Below are 17,541 nucleotides of genomic sequence, written 5' to 3'. Positions count from 1 at the left end.
TCTTATTTTCAATGACGGCCTGGGAACAGTGGGTTAACTGCCTGTTCAGGGGCAGAACGACAGATTTGTACCTTGTCAGCTCGGGGGTTTGAACTCACAACCTTCCGGTTACTAGTCCAACGCTCTAACCACTAGGCTACCCTGCCGCCCCAAAATGCAATAGTGCATTTGAGGGTTCGTTTTTCTGATGAAAATAGTTATTTGATGCGTGGCCTACTATTTCTAACTGGAAAAATACATTGTTACGTCTTTTGTGAGTGAAATCCTTTTTCCAAAATTGATTTAGGTACATTTTTGTGAAGAGGTATGAGGGTTGTGAAATGGGTCATTTAATAGTAAAATCATTTAACGGATCAATACATTTCTATATTGCTTCCCCAGAATCTGCATGAACCATCAGACCAAGTGTTTTTGGTTGACCCTGCTGGACAGAAAGAGAAGAAGGAATCGGAACACGCTGCATTCAAATTCAGGTCTTAGTTATTCCATCGTACTGGATCTAATACATATTAGCATTTTACATACATTCATAAGTGTAATAATTTTTTATGGCATACTGTGAAAAACTCTTGGCTGCTGGCTCTGTCACATTCAGACATGCGCAGAGCAGACTGAAAGCAGAACCACAGGGGTTTTCTGTAAAGAGAGTGTAATCCAAAAGGCACCGACACACCCCTTGACTTTCAATTGGCACCCTTGACCTGTATGTATCCTTGACCTGTATGCTCTGTGGTGCACAGTCTGGCAGTCTGACTGAAGTGCCAGAGGTATGAGGAGAGACATCCTCCTTTGTATTTATGGGAACAAATATTTCCTAACACTTTGGATCCTATTCTTGGACAGTTAGAAGACACAATGCATCAATGCAAAAAATACTAATAACTGTCCATGAGTAACCTCAACCTTGTGGGTCTGTGGGTGTTTGGGCCAATAAAGTGCCAACTCAATTCTACCACTGACTAGTCTCTCATGCCCCTATGAATGGGGACACTGGGCAATAGTTTTTAATCTAAGCCAGCCTTTTTTTACTGGAGTACACTAACCCCTAATTGGGGCTCTTTTCTTGACACATAGTAGCAGTTTACCAGATAAGAAGTCAAGAAGATCAAAAAGTAGATTGTTGTAAGGGTGTATTACATCCTGTGCTGGCCCCATTGTCATACCCATTCTGGATTCTGAGTGGTAAAATCATAGCTGAAAAATGCCTCTATGTATGTGTATACATTTTCCGCCAAGACAGAACTGCCAAAGAGGGGGTGGAGTTGCAATCTACTGCAGAGAAAGCCTGCAGAGGTCTGTCATGCTATCCAGGTCTGTGCCCAAACAGTTCAAGCTTCTACTTTTAAAAATCCACCTTTCCAGAAATAAGTCCCTCACTGTTGCCGCTTGTTACAGACCCCCCTCAGCCCCCAGCTGCGCCCTGGACACCATATGTGAATTAATTGCCCCCCGTTTATCTTCAGAGTTTGTATTGTTAGGTGACCTAGACTGGGGTATGCTTAACACCCCGGCCGTCCTACAATCTAAGCTAGATGCCCTCCATCTCACCCAAATTATCATGGAACCTACCAGGTACAACTCCAAATCTGTAAACTCGGGCACCCTCATAGATATCATCTTGACCAACCTGTCCTCTAAATACACCTCTGCTGTCTTCAACCAGGATCTCAGCGATCACTGCCTCATTACCTGCATCCGTAATGGGTCCGCGGTCAAACGACCACCCCTCATCACAGTCAAACGCTCCCTAAAACACTTCAGCGAGCAGGCCTTTCTAATCGACCTGGCCCGGGTATCCTGGAAAGATATTGACCTCATTCCGTCAGTAGAGGATGCCTGGTTATTCTTTAACAGTGCTTTCCTCACCATTTTAAATAAGCATGCTCCATTCAAAAAAATGTAGAACCAGGAACAGATATAGCCCTTGGTTCACTCCAGACCTGACTGCCCTTGAGCAGAACAAAAACATCCAGTGTCGTACTGCATTAGCACCGAATAGCCCCCGCGTTATGCAACTTTTCAGGGAAGTTAGGAACCAATATACAGTGGGGCAAAAAAGTATTTAGTCAGCCACCAATTGTGCAAGTTCTCCCACTTAAAAAGATGAGAGAGGCCTGTAATTTTCATCATAGGTACACTTCAACTATGACAGACAAAATGAGAAAAAAAAATCCTGAAAATCACATTGTAGGATTTTTTATTAATTAATTTGCAAATGATGGTGGAAAATAAGTATTTGGTCAATAACAAAAGTTTATTCAATGTTTAACTCTGTGTTGTTGTTTGTGTCCAACTGCTTTGCTTTATCTTGGCCAGGTCGCAGTTGTAAATGAGAGCTTGTTCTCAACTAGCCTCCCTGGTTAAATAAAGGTGAAATATATATATCTTATTTCTGTCCTACATGTAGCGTTGGTACATGGAATATTCCTCAACTGCATATATCATAAATTGCTATTGCAAATAGAAGTATTATGTTTAACAACTGATATTTTCAGATATTATTCTGACAAACACACTTTGGTGCTTACAATTCATTCTCTATTGTCAGAGATTTGGTGGGCACTGTCATCTGTGATCTTTGTGATATGACTTTCTTTAAGCATGTACTGATGAAAGCGCCAATTAATATTTTTTTTCTTAAAAGTCTACAACACTACAATTTTTCACTCTGTGATAGGTTTGGATCCTTTATGCTACTTTTATTATTGTCCTGTAAATTGTTCAGTGCCTATAATTTAGGCTGTTTGTAGAATGGGGCATAAAGGAAATTGCCACTACTACTAAATTACTAGATTATAGTGATAAGGAAAACAGCATACAAATTTGGCCTGTGTATTCATTTGCCTATAACTAATCAGAATTCCATTATGTTTACATAAAAAAAACAGAATACTTCAAAATGAGAAGATCCTGCCATGAAAAAGACGACTGGGTGGACATACAGTGGAAAGGAGGGGAAATACCTCCCACCATGCAGCAGGACACCTTCAGCTGCGGGGTCTTTGTAATGCAGGTTTGATAGTTATATTTTCAATAATGAATGGTTGGCTGTTATGTGACAATTAGGTCAAAAACTATATTTTATTCTTTGGTGTAGATGGCCAAGGAAGTTGCACAGAACTTCCCCAACATCCCCTCCCATGGAGCAACTGCGAAAATAAATGGCTGAGGATATACTAAAAATGTCTGGTATGTAATGAGATTTAATTCAAGGTAAATGTAAATTATTTTTTTATGTAGTTGTGTGGGACAGCCATATGTTCAGTTCATGCCTATGATTTCAGAGTTCAACAAAGCCAACAACTGCTTCATGTGTGCCACTGATAAAGAACCTGGATGTGGCCCAAAGACTGACTGGTTTAAGTTTATTTAACATGTTTATAATCTTTTGACAACAGTGACGGCATGTAAGACAATTCATGATGTAACACAATGGATGGCTAATTCGTCATTCATCAAACTGCATTTATATTTGATATTATTTATAACGTGTTACTCTTTGTTTTGTTTTGATTTAATGTTTTGCATGCCAACTGTGGTTCCATGTGCTGTTCCTAGGAATGAAGACAAAAGAGTTCAAAAGAGTAAAGAACAGAAACTGGAAGTGCTGTCTTTGTTGTTGAAAATGTATGCTATACCCCATCCACACTAAAGAGGCTCTGAAATGTACATCAAACCGGGATACAGAGAAAGTTAACACTGCAAAATGTTTCATACTTATTTGAAGTTAAGTGCCTGACATGTTTGAAAAGATTAAAGGTCTACAATTTCTGTTTAATTTGTCAATATAACATTTTTATTCATTGGTTTACTGGCCACCATTACTGTGGTTACATGTTCAGTATATGTATTGACCAGCAAACCCACTGCAGCCTACCTCACCAGCTCACTCTCCATCCCTGCTTTGGACAATTCTTAGCATGACTCTCGTACTTTGCCCTTTTCCTTTATGGTTGATATTAACGACGAAAGGAGATATTATCTGTCTCTCTCTTATTGTGTACCGCTGGAAAATAAGTACTTAGAACAACCAATTATTATAGATAAATATGAAAGAAAAGGGTAAACACAACACTGCACTGAACCCCCTAATTGTCAAACGAATATTAATGTACAACAATATAGAATATACAAGACTAGAGGTTAATTCCACTGCACGCTTCTTAGGTGTGTAATTGACATGATCAAGTAGCTATTGATATCTGAAATGATGAAAAATGTACGTTACACCGCGTGATTTTACAGTACAAAAACAAGAGTGCGCAATATAGGATAGTCAGTGGACATTCTGAACCTTGTTTGAAGTCATTAGGTCACATGATCAAGGAGCTATTTTAATTCTTGAAAAATTCATGTTGAATCTTGTGAGATGAAAATGGACAAACTAAAGGGTGTGCAATATGGAAGGGTAGTCAGTGGACATTCTGAACCTGGTTTGAAGTCAGTAGGTCACATGACCAAGGAGCTATTGAAATTTAACATTTTGAAAAATGTATGTAAAACCTGTGAGATGAAAATAAACAAACTAAAGGGTATGAAATGTTTAGGCCCACTCAGTGGACATTCTGAACCATGTTTGAAGTCACTAGGTCAAATGACCAAGAAGCTATTGAAATTCTACATTTGAAAAATTCATGTAAAATCTTGTCAGACATAATTTACAAACGAAGCATGTGTTTAGTGAGTACGCCAGATCAGAGGCAGTAGGAATTACCAGGGATGTTCTCTTGATAAGTGTGTGAATTTGACCATTTTCTTGTCCTGCTAAACATAACAAGTACTTTTGGGTGTCAGGGAAAATGTATGGAGTAAAAAGTATATTATTTTCTTTAGGAATGTTGTGAAGTAAAAGTAAAAGTTGACAAGAAATATAAATAGTAAAGTACAGATACCCCCAAAAACTACTTAAGTAGTACTTTAAAGTAGTTTTACTTAAGTACTTTACACCACTGTAGGTGGCTAACACTTGCGTTAGCAAGGTGGCTAATGTTACCTAGGCAGCTAACATTAGCTAGGCTATGTGTTAGGGCTACGGGTCAGGGGAAGGGTTAGCTAACATGCTAAGTAGTTGCTAAGTTGCTAATTGGCTAAGTTGCGAAAATTGTCCGTGATGAGATTCGAACACATCTTCCAATGTGGTTGCTCAGTGGGAGGGATGTCCTTTCTTCCAGCTTCTGTCATTCTGTGCGTCATTCTCCTGGCAGACTCCGGCAGCTCCTGGCAGACTGGGAGACTCCGGCAGCTCCTGGCAGACTGGGAGACTCCGGCAGCTCCTGGCAGACTCCGGCAGCTCCTGGCAGACGGAGGTGGCACCGGATAGACCGGACCGTGAAGGCGCACTGGAACTCTCGAGCACTGAGCCTGCCCAACCCTACCTGGCTGAATGCTCCCCGTAGCCAGGCCAGTGCCGCGAGGTGGAATAGCCCGCACTGGGCTGTGCTGGCGAACCGGGGACACCATGCGTAAGGCTGGTGCCATGTACCCCGACGCACTGGAGACCAGATGCGCTGAGCCGGTTTCATGGCACCTGGCTCGATGCCCACTCTAGCCCGGCCGATACGAGGCGCTGCTATGTATCGCACCGGGCTATGCCTGCGCACTGGGGACACCGTGCGCCTCACGGCATAACACGGTGCCTGCCCAGTCCCTCTCTCTCCACGGTAAGCACGGGGAGTTGGCTCAGGTCTCCTACCTGACTTAGCCACACTCCCCGTGTGCCCCCCCAAGACATTTTTGGGGCTGCCTCTCGGGCTTCCTTGCCAGTCGTGTTCCCTCAAAGCGCTGGCTCCCTTTACCTACTGCCTCCGCTCTCCTGGCTGCCTCTACCTGTTCCCATGGGAGGCTATCCCTTCCAGCCAGGATCTCCTCCCATGTGTAGCAACCCTTGCCGTCCAGAATGTCCTCCCATGCCCATTCCTCCTTACAGTGCTGCTTCTGCTGCTGCTGCCTGTTACCACGCTGCTTGGTCCTTTGGTGGTGGGTGATTCTGTAACGGTCGTTGTTGGTGGAAGAAGGTGAGGACCGAGGTGCAGCGTGGTATATGTCCATGTTTATTCAATGAACACGGAAATAACAAAACTAGGAAAGAGAACGGCTGAACAGTTCTGGCTGGTGCAGACACACAACAGAAAACACAAAACAATCACCCACGAAACACAATAGAAAACAGGCTACCTAAATATGGTTCTCAATCAGGGACAACGATTGACAGCTGCCTCTGATTGAGAACCATACCAGGCCAAACACAGAAATAGCAAATCATAGAAAAACTAACATAGACAACCCACCCAACTCGCACCCTGACCATACTAAAACAAAGACATAACAAAAGAACTAAGGTCAGAACGTGACAATACTAAATGCATACAAAAAATATTTTTTTAATAAAAATAACAAAAAATATCTAAAATAAAAAAATATTCTAGTATAAATCTAGTGTAATTGTATACATAGTTGTCTGTCATAGTTGAAGTGTACCTATGATGAAAATTACAGGCCTCTCTCATCTTTTTAAGTGGGAGAACTTGCACAATTGGTGGCTGACTAAATACTTTTTTGCCCCACTATTGTATTTTAATGTCAAAATATATAAAATATATATAAGTGCCAGTAACCACAATGTAACAGGGTGGACAATGACTGAGGATGTACAGAATATAGTCAGTATTCTTATAAAAAGTGCAGCATTTAACACAAAAGTCTATACATAAGATAACATTTAATGAAGAAAATTTGAAAATTAGGAAATGCTTTTTTAAATGTAAATATTTTTTTCCAAATTATTCTCGTCGATGTTGATTGAGCAGCACTTGGGACATTGCTTCCTTCCACTGAAATAAAATGTATAAAATGTAGTTTGAAGTCTATGTCATCATGCGTCTATTGTCATGAAGGCATACACACATTAGGATCCTTTTGAAATGTTATCAAGTGTATATATTTTATATATGATTTATCTTGAGGACAAAAAAATAACACTTTTAGTGATATTGACCCACAAGCAAGAATATTACCCCTGCTGTCGAAAACATCAAGAGCAAAGTCAATATTCCTCTCATGCCAGCTAGGGTAGAACAATTACTTATGTCTGAATTATTCCTAAAAAAATAGCTTTATATGGGAAACTTCATTCCCAAGATGGTAAAACTAAATGCATGCTCTTCAACCGATCGCTGCCTGCACCTGCCCGCCTGTCCAACATCACTACTGTGGATGGCTCTGACTTAGAATATGTGGACAACTACAAATACCTAGGTGTCTGGTTAGACTGTAAACTCTCCTTCCAGACTCATATTAAGCATCTCCAATCCAAAATTAAAACTAGAATTGGCTTCCTTCACAACAAAGCATCCTTCACTCATGCTGCCAAACATACCCTTGTAAAACTGACCATCCTACCAATCCTCGACTTTGGCGATGTCATTTATAAAATAGCCTCCAATACCCTACTCAATAAATTGGATGCAGTCTATCACAGTGCCATCCGTTTTGTCACCAAAGCCCCATATACTTCCCACCACTGAGACCTGTACGCTCTCGTTGGCTGGCCCTCGCTTCATACTCGTCGCCAAACCCAAAGGCTCCAGGTCATCTACAAAACTCTGCTAGGTAAAGTCCCCCTTTATCTCAGCTCGCTGTTCACCATAGCGGCACCCACCTGTAGCACGCGCTCCAGCAGGTATATCTCTCTGGTCACCCCCAAAACCAATTCTTTCTTTGGCCGCCTCTCCTTCCAGTTCTCTGCTGCCAATGACTGGAATAAACTACAAAAATCTCTGACACTGGAAACACTTATCTCCCTCACTAGCTTTAAGCACCAGCTGTCAGAGCAGCTCACAGATTACTGCACCTGTACATAGCCAAACTATAATTTAGCCCAAACAACTACCTCTTTCCCTACTGTGTTTATTTTGCTCCTATGCACCCCATTATTTCTATCTCTACTTTGCACATTCTTCCACTGCAAATCAACCATTCCAGTGTTTTACTTGCTATATTGTATTTACTTTGCCACCATGGCCCTTTTTTGCCTTTACCTCCCTTATCTCACCTCATTTACTCACATTGTATATAGACTTATTTTTCTACTGTATTATTGACTGTATGTTTGTTTTACTCCATGTGTAACTCTGTGTTGTTGTATGTGTCGAACTGCTTTGCTTTATCTTGGCCAGGTCGCAATTGTAAATGAGAACTTGTTCTCAACTTGCCTACCTGGTTAAATAAAGGTGAAATAAAAATAAATAAAAATTAAACACATTGTTTGGAATGACATACCAAATTGATTCTGTATTGACCAAACATCTTTTCAACAAATTGGTCTTGAAAGGGTTACTTATGTCACCAAAATCCAACACTTCCAGATGAAGTTAATAAGAAAGCTGTTGTTGATCTCTTTACAGGTAGGGATTTACAAATAAAGATAATGAGGGGTACAAAAAGCAAGACAGTCCCTCTGCCTTGAACAGAAGCACAGAAAGAAAGGACAGAAAGATCCCTTTGCAGCCAATTATAAAATATTTTCTTGGTTTTCTTAATATTAGGAGAGAAATGCATATGTTGTCTCACGCACGAATATATTTTTGCGCACTTTACCATATATTACGGTCTAACTACGTCATCATTAATAGACATGTTGACGATGAGTGAGAAAGCTATTTGCTATGATAGATACTTAAGGAAGACATCCTGCAAATATGTATAGTTTAGTTATTGAGCTAACAAGTTAGTTCAATCACAACGTTTATACGGATCATCTGGAGTTTGATTAGATAGCTAGCAGTCGACCAGCTAACGTAAACTCACGTAAACTCGTACATCGCCTTGGTCCGTACAATTGCCCTTATTTTAGCGCCCCAAAAATGTAATACTTCCAGATCAACTGTAATGTCAATACCATTGTAAAATTTCTCCCCTTTCCAACAGAATCAATTACATGACCTAAACGCTGCCCGTTTCTGCATAATTCAAGCAGGCAATGAGCCCCGTCAGGTCTTTTTAAAAATGGTGGGAGGGGAAGCGAAATTAATGCGTGATAGTGAGAAGGAGAGATGTTGTGTGGGAAAATTGCTTTTTTTCACTCGATCTGTCCAACTTATCACCTAATCGCCTCTAAAATGTAAATAAAACACTATAAAAAGTTTATATAATGTGTCATTACATACCTATTTGAAGGTTTGTGTCGAATTTGAATCGGGTTTTTAGGGCGGTGCTAAAGTGATCTTAGAAGTAAACAGCGGCTTTGAGAATTATGATCGCATGCAATGATGACGAAAAAATGACTACCTCCGTCACTGTCCATTTCTTGTTTTCAAAGGATGATAGAAGTGCTACACCTGGTGGAGAGAGATTGTAAGACAGAAATAGTTGCTTTATGCGTGCTGTACGTTACGACATGACACGTCAAGATGTAACTGGAGAGTCAGTTTTTTCAACTTTTCTCCAATACTATTGAGCCATTACCATGTCGATCAACGCTTGAATAGAAACCTAGTTCACACCCCCGATTTTGACGTCAACACAGTCCCATTCGTTTTCTTTGTAGCCTCATTTGAATGTTGCGGTTGCGCACATTTGTACAGAATGGGGTGAGTTTACGTTAACGACTGGCTAGCTCGTACTAGCCTGTTGCCTTTGCTAGCTGCCATCTAACGTTACTAGCTAGCCACACTTAGCAAGTTAAAATGTATTAAGGTTGGAGCATCTTTCTTCAATGTACAATGTCACCAACCAGGTCTGGCTTCCCCAAAAGTATCGTAGCACGAAGATCATGTTTTTTCCATTTAGTTTCAATGGAATTAAGAACCGAGGTAAAGACAGTTTCAGGTTGGATATTCGCCTGTAGTTTTCCTTACTCTCACCAACAGCAGTTAGGGACCGTCAACATAGTGACAAATAAAACATTTCAAATGTCAATAGCTCTTTGACCATTACTCCTAAAACTTTCAAAACTGGTTGTAGCTAACCCAATGGCATAAACACACATTGCACACACTTTTCGCACTATTCTAAATTATTTATTTACATTTTTGAATTTCAATAGCTCATTGGTCATTGGGGCGGCAGGGTAGCCTAGTGGTTAGAGCGTTGGACTAGTAGACAAAAAAAGTTGCAAGTTCAAATCCCCCATCTGCCCCTGAACAGGCAGTTAACCCACTGTTCCTAGGCCGTCATTGACTTGACCAGTTAAAGTAAAATAAATACATATGACCTAGTGACTTCAATCAAGGTTCAGAATGTCCAATGACTACCCTTCTATATTGCACACCCTTTAGTTTGTCCATTTTCATCTCACATGTTTTTAAATGAATGTTTCTACATTTACATTTTCAAAAGCTCCTTGGTCATGTGACCTACTGACTTAAATCAAGTTTCAGAATTTCCAAACAGTGGGCATACACAATGCACACATTTTAGTTTGTCCATTTTCATCTCACATGTTTTTACATTCATTTTTCTACACTTAAAATGTCAATAGCTCCTTGGTCATGTGACCTTATGACTTCAAAGAAAGTCCACTGAATACCCTTCTATATTGCACACCCTGTAGTTTGTCCATTTTCATCTTACATGATTTTACATTAATTCTTCAAAATTGTGAATTTCAATAGCTCCTTGGTCATGTGACCTACTGACCTCAAACAAGGTTCAGAATGTCCAGAATGTCATATCACACCCTCTGATGTTTGTCTACTTTCATCTCACTTAAATGTGTAAGCTTTGCAGTCCTTCATTTTACATGGGTGTTAAAAAAAACACACTTTGAAGTTAACAAATGTTCCATCCTCGCAATAACTATCTGTCACATGGACACTGAAAAGATCTGCAAATGGCTGTATATGGTATTGGTCAAGGACAGGAGAGGTGTTCGAACAGAGGTGCTTAATTAAAGGAAGGCGCACAGGTAGGCCTCATGAAAAACAATGTTTCATATGCTCTTTTTAATCACAGTAATAGGCAGTGATTTGTCAGTCAGAGTGAGCTTGATAATGTGAAAGAATCCTTTTCATAGCATCACTTTCATATACTGTACATTAAGATAAATCCTTCTATGTTGAGTATTTGAACGCAGTTCACATAACCTGATAATGACTTGATATTTGAGTACATTCACAACAAGCCACCTGCAGACAACTTACAAAATTTATTTATTTTTATTTTATTTAACCAGGCAAGTCAGTTAAGAACAAATTCTTATTTTCAATGACGGCCTGGGAACAGTGGGTTAACTGCCTGTTCAGGGGCAGAACGACAGATTTGTACCTTGTCAGCTCGGGGGTTTGAACTCACAACCTTCCGGTTACTAGTCCAACGCTCTAACCACTAGGCTACCCTGCCGCCCCAAAATGCAATAGTGCATTTGAGGGTTCGTTTTTCTGATGAAAATAGTTATTTGATGCGTGGCCTACTATTTCTAACTGGAAAAATACATTGTTACGTCTTTTGTGAGTGAAATCCTTTTTCCAAAATTGATTTAGGTACATTTTTGTGAAGAGGTATGAGGGTTGTGAAATGGGTCATTTAATAGTAAAATCATTTAACGGATCAATACATTTCTATATTGCTTCCCCAGAATCTGCATGAACCATCAGACCAAGTGTTTTTGGTTGACCCTGCTGGACAGAAAGAGAAGAAGGAATCGGAACACGCTGCATTCAAATTCAGGTCTTAGTTATTCCATCGTACTGGATCTAATACATATTAGCATTTTACATACATTCATAAGTGTAATAATTTTTTATGGCATACTGTGAAAAACTCTTGGCTGCTGGCTCTGTCACATTCAGACATGCGCAGAGCAGACTGAAAGCAGAACCACAGGGGTTTTCTGTAAAGAGAGTGTAATCCAAAAGGCACCGACACACCCCTTGACTTTCAATTGGCACCCTTGACCTGTATGTATCCTTGACCTGTATGCTCTGTGGTGCACAGTCTGGCAGTCTGACTGAAGTGCCAGAGGTATGAGGAGAGACATCCTCCTTTGTATTTATGGGAACAAATATTTCCTAACACTTTGGATCCTATTCTTGGACAGTTAGAAGACACAATGCATCAATGCAAAAAATACTAATAACTGTCCATGAGTAACCTCAACCTTGTGGGTCTGTGGGTGTTTGGGCCAATAAAGTGCCAACTCAATTCTACCACTGACTAGTCTCTCATGCCCCTATGAATGGGGACACTGGGCAATAGTTTTTAATCTAAGCCAGCCTTTTTTTACTGGAGTACACTAACCCCTAATTGGGGCTCTTTTCTTGACACATAGTAGCAGTTTACCAGATAAGAAGTCAAGAAGATCAAAAAGTAGATTGTTGTAAGGGTGTATTACATCCTGTGCTGGCCCCATTGTCATACCCATTCTGGATTCTGAGTGGTAAAATCATAGCTGAAAAATGCCTCTATGTATGTGTATACATTTTCCGCCAAGACAGAACTGCCAAAGAGGGGGTGGAGTTGCAATCTACTGCAGAGAAAGCCTGCAGAGGTCTGTCATGCTATCCAGGTCTGTGCCCAAACAGTTCAAGCTTCTACTTTTAAAAATCCACCTTTCCAGAAATAAGTCCCTCACTGTTGCCGCTTGTTACAGACCCCCCTCAGCCCCCAGCTGCGCCCTGGACACCATATGTGAATTAATTGCCCCCCGTTTATCTTCAGAGTTTGTATTGTTAGGTGACCTAGACTGGGGTATGCTTAACACCCCGGCCGTCCTACAATCTAAGCTAGATGCCCTCCATCTCACCCAAATTATCATGGAACCTACCAGGTACAACTCCAAATCTGTAAACTCGGGCACCCTCATAGATATCATCTTGACCAACCTGTCCTCTAAATACACCTCTGCTGTCTTCAACCAGGATCTCAGCGATCACTGCCTCATTACCTGCATCCGTAATGGGTCCGCGGTCAAACGACCACCCCTCATCACAGTCAAACGCTCCCTAAAACACTTCAGCGAGCAGGCCTTTCTAATCGACCTGGCCCGGGTATCCTGGAAAGATATTGACCTCATTCCGTCAGTAGAGGATGCCTGGTTATTCTTTAACAGTGCTTTCCTCACCATTTTAAATAAGCATGCTCCATTCAAAAAAATGTAGAACCAGGAACAGATATAGCCCTTGGTTCACTCCAGACCTGACTGCCCTTGAGCAGAACAAAAACATCCAGTGTCGTACTGCATTAGCACCGAATAGCCCCCGCGTTATGCAACTTTTCAGGGAAGTTAGGAACCAATATACAGTGGGGCAAAAAAGTATTTAGTCAGCCACCAATTGTGCAAGTTCTCCCACTTAAAAAGATGAGAGAGGCCTGTAATTTTCATCATAGGTACACTTCAACTATGACAGACAAAATGAGAAAAAAAAATCCTGAAAATCACATTGTAGGATTTTTTATTAATTAATTTGCAAATGATGGTGGAAAATAAGTATTTGGTCAATAACAAAAGTTTATTCAATGTTTAACTCTGTGTTGTTGTTTGTGTCCAACTGCTTTGCTTTATCTTGGCCAGGTCGCAGTTGTAAATGAGAGCTTGTTCTCAACTAGCCTCCCTGGTTAAATAAAGGTGAAATATATATATCTTATTTCTGTCCTACATGTAGCGTTGGTACATGGAATATTCCTCAACTGCATATATCATAAATTGCTATTGCAAATAGAAGTATTATGTTTAACAACTGATATTTTCAGATATTATTCTGACAAACACACTTTGGTGCTTACAATTCATTCTCTATTGTCAGAGATTTGGTGGGCACTGTCATCTGTGATCTTTGTGATATGACTTTCTTTAAGCATGTACTGATGAAAGCGCCAATTAATATTTTTTTTCTTAAAAGTCTACAACACTACAATTTTTCACTCTGTGATAGGTTTGGATCCTTTATGCTACTTTTATTATTGTCCTGTAAATTGTTCAGTGCCTATAATTTAGGCTGTTTGTAGAATGGGGCATAAAGGAAATTGCCACTACTACTAAATTACTAGATTATAGTGATAAGGAAAACAGCATACAAATTTGGCCTGTGTATTCATTTGCCTATAACTAATCAGAATTCCATTATGTTTACATAAAAAAAACAGAATACTTCAAAATGAGAAGATCCTGCCATGAAAAAGACGACTGGGTGGACATACAGTGGAAAGGAGGGGAAATACCTCCCACCATGCAGCAGGACACCTTCAGCTGCGGGGTCTTTGTAATGCAGGTTTGATAGTTATATTTTCAATAATGAATGGTTGGCTGTTATGTGACAATTAGGTCAAAAACTATATTTTATTCTTTGGTGTAGATGGCCAAGGAAGTTGCACAGAACTTCCCCAACATCCCCTCCCATGGAGCAACTGCGAAAATAAATGGCTGAGGATATACTAAAAATGTCTGGTATGTAATGAGATTTAATTCAAGGTAAATGTAAATTATTTTTTTATGTAGTTGTGTGGGACAGCCATATGTTCAGTTCATGCCTATGATTTCAGAGTTCAACAAAGCCAACAACTGCTTCATGTGTGCCACTGATAAAGAACCTGGATGTGGCCCAAAGACTGACTGGTTTAAGTTTATTTAACATGTTTATAATCTTTTGACAACAGTGACGGCATGTAAGACAATTCATGATGTAACACAATGGATGGCTAATTCGTCATTCATCAAACTGCATTTATATTTGATATTATTTATAACGTGTTACTCTTTGTTTTGTTTTGATTTAATGTTTTGCATGCCAACTGTGGTTCCATGTGCTGTTCCTAGGAATGAAGACAAAAGAGTTCAAAAGAGTAAAGAACAGAAACTGGAAGTGCTGTCTTTGTTGTTGAAAATGTATGCTATACCCCATCCACACTAAAGAGGCTCTGAAATGTACATCAAACCGGGATACAGAGAAAGTTAACACTGCAAAATGTTTCATACTTATTTGAAGTTAAGTGCCTGACATGTTTGAAAAGATTAAAGGTCTACAATTTCTGTTTAATTTGTCAATATAACATTTTTATTCATTGGTTTACTGGCCACCATTACTGTGGTTACATGTTCAGTATATGTATTGACCAGCAAACCCACTGCAGCCTACCTCACCAGCTCACTCTCCATCCCTGCTTTGGACAATTCTTAGCATGACTCTCGTACTTTGCCCTTTTCCTTTATGGTTGATATTAACGACGAAAGGAGATATTATCTGTCTCTCTCTTATTGTGTACCGCTGGAAAATAAGTACTTAGAACAACCAATTATTATAGATAAATATGAAAGAAAAGGGTAAACACAACACTGCACTGAACCCCCTAATTGTCAAACGAATATTAATGTACAACAATATAGAATATACAAGACTAGAGGTTAATTCCACTGCACGCTTCTTAGGTGTGTAATTGACATGATCAAGTAGCTATTGATATCTGAAATGATGAAAAATGTACGTTACACCGCGTGATTTTACAGTACAAAAACAAGAGTGCGCAATATAGGATAGTCAGTGGACATTCTGAACCTTGTTTGAAGTCATTAGGTCACATGATCAAGGAGCTATTTTAATTCTTGAAAAATTCATGTTGAATCTTGTGAGATGAAAATGGACAAACTAAAGGGTGTGCAATATGGAAGGGTAGTCAGTGGACATTCTGAACCTGGTTTGAAGTCAGTAGGTCACATGACCAAGGAGCTATTGAAATTTAACATTTTGAAAAATGTATGTAAAACCTGTGAGATGAAAATAAACAAACTAAAGGGTATGAAATGTTTAGGCCCACTCAGTGGACATTCTGAACCATGTTTGAAGTCACTAGGTCAAATGACCAAGAAGCTATTGAAATTCTACATTTGAAAAATTCATGTAAAATCTTGTCAGACATAATTTACAAACGAAGCATGTGTTTAGTGAGTACGCCAGATCAGAGGCAGTAGGAATTACCAGGGATGTTCTCTTGATAAGTGTGTGAATTTGACCATTTTCTTGTCCTGCTAAACATAACAAGTACTTTTGGGTGTCAGGGAAAATGTATGGAGTAAAAAGTATATTATTTTCTTTAGGAATGTTGTGAAGTAAAAGTAAAAGTTGACAAGAAATATAAATAGTAAAGTACAGATACCCCCAAAAACTACTTAAGTAGTACTTTAAAGTAGTTTTACTTAAGTACTTTACACCACTGTAGGTGGCTAACACTTGCGTTAGCAAGGTGGCTAATGTTACCTAGGCAGCTAACATTAGCTAGGCTATGTGTTAGGGCTACGGGTCAGGGGAAGGGTTAGCTAACATGCTAAGTAGTTGCTAAGTTGCTAATTGGCTAAGTTGCGAAAATTGTCCGTGATGAGATTCGAACACATCTTCCAATGTGGTTGCTCAGTGGGAGGGATGTCCTTTCTTCCAGCTTCTGTCATTCTGTGCGTCATTCTCCTGGCAGACTCCGGCAGCTCCTGGCAGACTGGGAGACTCCGGCAGCTCCTGGCAGACTGGGAGACTCCGGCAGCTCCTGGCAGGCTCCGGCAGCTCCTGGCAGACGGAGGTGGCACCGGATAGACCGGACCGTGAAGGCGCACTGGAACTCTCGAGCACTGAGCCTGCCCAACCCTACCTGGCTGAATGCTCCCCGTAGCCAGGCCAGTGCCGCGAGGTGGAATAGCCCGCACTGGGCTGTGCTGGCGAACCGGGGACACCATGCGTAAGGCTGGTGCCATGTACCCCGACGCACTGGAGACCAGATGCGCTGAGCCGGTTTCATGGCACCTGGCTCGATGCCCACTCTAGCCCGGCCGATACGAGGCGCTGCTATGTATCGCACCGGGCTATGCCTGCGCACTGGGGACACCGTGCGCCTCACGGCATAACACGGTGCCTGCCCAGTCCCTCTCTCTCCACGGTAAGCACGGGGAGTTGGCTCAGGTCTCCTACCTGACTTAGCCACACTCCCCGTGTGCCCCCCCAAGACATTTTTGGGGCTGCCTCTCGGGCTTCCTTGCCAGTCGTGTTCCCTCAAAGCGCTGGCTCCCTTTACCTACTGCCTCCGCTCTCCTGGCTGCCTCTACCTGTTCCCATGGGAGGCTATCCCTTCCAGCCAGGATCTCCTCCCATGTGTAGCAACCCTTGCCGTCCAGAATGTCCTCCCATGCCCATTCCTCCTTACAGTGCTGCTTCTGCTGCTGCTGCCTGTTACCACGCTGCTTGGTCCTTTGGTGGTGGGTGATTCTGTAACGGTCGTTGTTGGTGGAAGAAGGTGAGGACCGAGGTGCAGCGTGGTATATGTCCATGTTTATTCAATGAACACGGAAATAACAAAACTAGGAAAGAGAACGGCTGAACAGTTCTGGCTGGTGCAGACACACAACAGAAAACACAAAACAATCACCCACGAAACACAATAGAAAACAGGCTACCTAAATATGGTTCTCAATCAGGGACAACGATTGACAGCTGCCTCTGATTGAGAACCATACCAGGCCAAACACAGAAATAGCAAATCATAGAAAAACTAACATAGACAACCCACCCAACTCGCACCCTGACCATACTAAAACAAAGACATAACAAAAGAACTAAGGTCAGAACGTGA

At 40.9% G+C, this 17,541-nt stretch overlaps 2 long non-coding RNA genes across 2 annotated transcripts; both read left to right on the top strand.

Moving 5' to 3' along the window:
* The first annotated feature begins 2,330 nt into the window (after positions 1 to 2,330).
* LOC118965069 lies at positions 2,331 to 4,432 on the top strand. Its single transcript, XR_005052404.1, has 3 exons — positions 2,331 to 3,013; positions 3,098 to 3,189; positions 3,285 to 4,432. It is a non-coding gene; the product is annotated as an uncharacterized LOC118965069 (long non-coding RNA).
* A 9,089-nt stretch (positions 4,433 to 13,521) lies between these two features.
* LOC110525008 lies at positions 13,522 to 15,623 on the top strand. The gene is made up of 3 exons (XR_002473692.2): positions 13,522 to 14,204; positions 14,289 to 14,380; positions 14,476 to 15,623. It is a non-coding gene; the product is annotated as an uncharacterized LOC110525008 (long non-coding RNA).
* The last annotated feature ends 1,918 nt before the right edge of the window (positions 15,624 to 17,541 follow it).

Source organism: Oncorhynchus mykiss, chromosome 6, assembly GCF_013265735.2.
Source record: "Oncorhynchus mykiss isolate Arlee chromosome 6, USDA_OmykA_1.1, whole genome shotgun sequence".
In the NCBI taxonomy this organism is placed as follows: domain Eukaryota; kingdom Metazoa; phylum Chordata; class Actinopteri; order Salmoniformes; family Salmonidae; genus Oncorhynchus; species Oncorhynchus mykiss.
The sequence above is the reverse complement of the archived record's forward strand: the minus strand, read 5'-3'. Positions and strand labels throughout refer to the sequence as shown.